General features: G+C 53.1%; 1 long non-coding RNA gene across 1 annotated transcript; it reads left to right on the top strand.

Annotated features, from left to right (window-relative positions):
* The first annotated feature begins 214 nt into the window (after nucleotides 1–214).
* Nucleotides 215–1,695, top strand: LOC102491430 (uncharacterized). Its single transcript, XR_336855.3, has 3 exons — nucleotides 215–607; nucleotides 709–831; nucleotides 967–1,695. It is a non-coding gene; the product is annotated as an uncharacterized LOC102491430 (long non-coding RNA).
* Nucleotides 1,696–4,421: the final 2,726 nt, after the last annotated feature.

The following is a 4,421-nucleotide window of genomic DNA, read 5'->3' as shown; positions in this document are numbered from 1 at the left end:
GCGTGGCTGTGGCCAAGGACGGGAGGGCATGGCTGTGGCCAAGGACAGGAGGGCAGGCGCGGGCGCGAGTGTGGGCAGGACTGCGCAGGCTCCGCTGGCTCCTCCTTCCATCCCTGTTTACTTAACGCGCCTCTCCAGCCCTCTGCCCAGAGCAGCTAACACCGTTAGTATTTGTCTAACACTTTAGGACATAATCTGGGCTAAGGGGTTGACAAGAGCTCGTTCATTTCATTGCCAGCAAATCTTGAGCAAGTTCTCATTTCTTTCCTCTCTTAGAAAGATGAGAAACAAGGGGCGTGGTGCGACAGGGGCCTGGCCGTGAGTGGTGTGGAGCCTGGGTTGGCCCTGGGGAGCACTGGCTGCAGCTCCCAGTCCCTGGGTGCACTGCGGCCTGCTCCCCTGACCCTCCCCAGCTACCCCTGCAGCTCCTGGTGCACACGGTGGAACGAGGTGGTGAATACCAAATGACCCGGCACCCGTGTCCCTGCCAGGATCCCGGATTGCCAACAGGACTGCATTGGCATCCACTCAAAGAGGGGCCAGGGGACCCTGGGGAGAGGCCCAAAGCACCCCTATCTTGGAAATCCAAGGGACAGCCCTCACCCAGGTACTTTGACCCTGCCTCTTGGCCCCTGGGTGGGGAGGGGTTAGAGGAGCTTCCAGCCGTCATGGAAGTGGCCAACACACTTTTGGCCCACGGGGTCGCAGGCCGCATGACTCAGCTGAACCAGACGATGACACCTGAGGCCAGGCTTCTCCACGGGAGGGCAGGAGGTGGCCCTTGGTCAGCGCCCCAGCCCGCGAGGCATCTGAGACAACGCCTTCTCACGGGTGAGTACGAGACGGAGGCATGGGCCCAGGTGCAGAGACCCGGACAGAGAGGCCTGGGGCTCAGTGGAGGGTGCGCTGCCTGGTCTCGGTAGGGGGAGTGTGCACTGCGGCTGGGACCCACCTGCCCTCCTGCAGACAGCATGCTGGGAACACCCGCGGCACTTCCCAGGACTCAGGAGCCGCTCGTCCAGAAGAGGCCGCGTCATCAGGAAGCCAAGGTGTGGGCTGTGTCCTCAGGGAGATGCCAGACACTTGCGAGGCGCTGAGGCTGCAGAGGCCTGTCTCTCCAGAGACCCAGACCCGACAGGGCCAGGGCACCTCTCCCCAGGATGCTGCCAGGCAGCAGAAAGCTGCTCCCGCTTTGCCAGCACAGGAGCTATTGCGGCCCAGGAGGGCGCGTGGAGCTCCAACTGCGACCCCATCGGCTTCTCTCTGCTGCAGTCACGTGGGTGCCTAGCACAGCATCCCGCTATCAGAGACCCCTTCTTCCAGGACAGGAATCCCATAACCAAATTGTGCATGAAACTCGAGCAACTATCTCCAGTGGGAGGGTCCCGGGCCACTTTCCCTAAATACCAAGAGTGGAATCGGGATGCCCTTCTGCTGCAATGAGCTCCCCAAGGAGTCCCGTTGCCTCAGCCTGATTCTGGCAAGGACAGTGCCTTTCTCAACATGCATGTGCACACGTACGTGCCAGGCATGGGAGGGAAGTCGGCCCAGAATTTATGCAGCCCCTCTCCCCAAGGAGTCCAAGTCTTACCCGTCCCATCATTCCAGCCTTTTATATACTCATTACAGTGGTTTGGGAAACATTTCAAAATTAGACAAGCATTAGCTTAGCTTATAAAATTAAAAATAAACTGTAACAGCTTTAATGATGTTGTATTAAATGCCAGGCTTAATAATACCTCACATTTCTTTAATACTTTATGGCTTTAAACACACTTTTAAATAACTTCTCATCTTGTACAATTTTCAAAACAACCCCATCTGGCAAGACATTAGGAGTTGCTGGCCGTCTCTCACCCTGGGCGTCTGGTGGCTTGGGGCTGGGCCAGGCTAGGCTGCTCCAGCCCCCTGCTAAGGGCTGCGGTGTACGCCTGGGGACCGAGGCCCGTGGTCTGATGGCGATTCCCCCACCTGCCACAGTGGGTCCTTCGGGGAGAAAACAGGCAAATCCCTTGCGCCAACAAGCTGCCTCTTAACATCGCCCCTCACGTGGGCTTCACGTCTGGCTCTGGGTCCCCGTGGCTCACCAGGGACTCACTTACTGCACTGTGGCTGCTCCCACAAACCCCATCTCTTTTCACTCTCACCGGGCCGGCAGGGAGGTGCTGCCCTCCCCGTTTACAAGGAACAACGCCGTCCTCGGGGGCATTGCATCAGGGCCTGCCGGCCCAGCCCCGAGCTGGGTGTACGACTTAGACGCCCTCCTGCCCAGACTCACAGTTTGTGGCCAGCCCTCCACGTGCCTACCTGGAACACCCTGTGTGTCCCCTGCTCAGTCCCTTCATGGCAGATTCTCGACTTCACTCCCCGGCAGGTCTCTCTGCCTGTCTGCCTGACTGCCCCTTCCTCCATGGCCAAGGGCCCTTAGCGGCCGGCGGGGCCGGGCCCCACCCGTGCATCTGTGAAATGGGCGTGGGGAGTCTTTGGCAGGGTCTCTGTCTTTGCCTGTACGTTTATTTCTTTGCTTTAATGACATCCCTTTTTATTCCAGACACTTTGACTCTCTGGTCAGATTTCAGGTTAATTTCCGATTACCCAGCTTATAATCTTTGGACTGTGCGAGTTATAAAGAGGGTCCTTATCATTCTTATGAGGAATATTTTGCCGATTATAATGCTGGAACTGAAGATTTACAATTTTGTGAATATCTTTAGTCATTCCAGTATAACAATATCCTGCAAGATCATAGATTTTTTAGTATAAAATAAAATAGACTAATATAATCTGTTTACTTGGTGGATAAATGATTCAGATAGGCTTTCAAAATATCTGTGTAATTATCTGAGTGGCGAAGCAATGTTTTAATCCATATCAGAGCATAGATTTATTTTAGTTTGTTATAAATGCTTAGCAAATGCAGGCTAGTTTATAATCCTTTCCACTCCCCAGATCAATATGGTCTTTGCAACACAGGGATTACAACATCATTTAACAATAAATTCAAACCCAAAGTAACATCAGGGTCTAAGCCAATCAAATTGAGTATTAACCTCTCAAATAATGTTAAGAAGCCTCCTACAACCCATTTCTGATGACTAAAAAATATGAGCATATATTTTCTAAAACTATGTGCGTCTTACTCATTTTTGTTAGATTTGAATGGTTTCTTTTTTCACAGAATAAGCTTGTCCCTTATTTGTTTTTGCTGTTTTGCTTTTCCTTGGAATTTTCACTATTTCATTTTTTGAATAAGTTTTTTTTTTATTTAGAACAGTGATGGATTTATAAAAAAACAAATACATATGTGTGAAGAAAGTATAAAATGTTCCCAGGTACCCCACGCTCACTTTCACAATCTGAGATCATACCTCCGTACGGCGAGGTCTGCTGCCGGCCGCCCAGTGTTGTCCACTCTCATCGCCCAACGTCCATGCGTTATTCCGGGCTTAGCTGGCACCGACGTCCTCTTTCTCGCTGCTGAACGCCCTCTGGACCCTGCAGTAAACTTAGCTGCCGTGTCCGTCGAGGCCGCTCTGGGCTGTGACAGGTTCTCAGACTTTCCTTCTTGTGGACCTTGGCAGTTTGAGGAGCTCGGTCAATTGTGTTTCAGAAAGTTCCTCCCAAGTTTCTCTGTTATTCCACTTGGTTCTGGCTTTGGACAGAAAGAACAAAAAGGGGAAGTGCTGCTTCCCCACGTCCCACGAACCATCCACGTGGCACGTGGGGAGCTGACTCCATCGCCTGGACGGGGTGGCTCTTTCCTTCTTGTGGACCTTGGCAGTTTGAGGAGCTCGGTCAATTGTGTTTCAGAAAGTTCCTCCCAAGTTTCTCTGTTATTCCACTTGGTTCTGGCTTTGGACAGAAAGAACAAAAAGGGGAAGTGCTGCTTCCCCACGTCCCACGAACCATCCACGTGGCACGTGGGGAGCTGACTCCATCGCCTGGACGGGGTGGCTCGTCAGGCTCCCTCACCGTAAGTCACCCGCATGCTCATGCATGACAGACTCCCCTCGTGCAGCCTCCACTTACGGAGAGCGGAGACGGTCGCATGTCCACCAGCTGCTGGGCCTCTACCTGAGTTATTAGAGAGTCTTCTCTTCTCCCAGGTACTTCCTTGCTCATTCTGTTTCACATGAGCCTGAAGGCAACATCGGTATTTGCTGTCCCCTGGATTTCAGCCCAGGCTATTTGTTATTTGTTGCCAATGTTGCTCTCGCTTTGGCCGGCGGGAGCTCTTCCAGGTGACTGTGTCCCGGTGTCACACTCATGGTTGTGTGTGTGTGTGTGTGTGTGCGCTTGTGGGTCTTAGTGCTTCCTTACTTTCTGGCACCAGAATGAGTGCCCAGCCCCGTGTAGCCTGCCCCGCCCCAGGCCCAGACCTTTCTCCAGGGAGCTGTGCTTTCACAGAGGGTGGTGATAGA

Source organism: Tupaia chinensis, unplaced genomic scaffold (assembly GCF_000334495.1).
Source record: "Tupaia chinensis unplaced genomic scaffold, TupChi_1.0 Scaffold143651_1, whole genome shotgun sequence".
In the NCBI taxonomy this organism is placed as follows: Eukaryota; Metazoa; Chordata; class Mammalia; order Scandentia; family Tupaiidae; genus Tupaia; species Tupaia belangeri.
The sequence above is the reverse complement of the archived record's forward strand: the minus strand, read 5'-3'. Positions and strand labels throughout refer to the sequence as shown.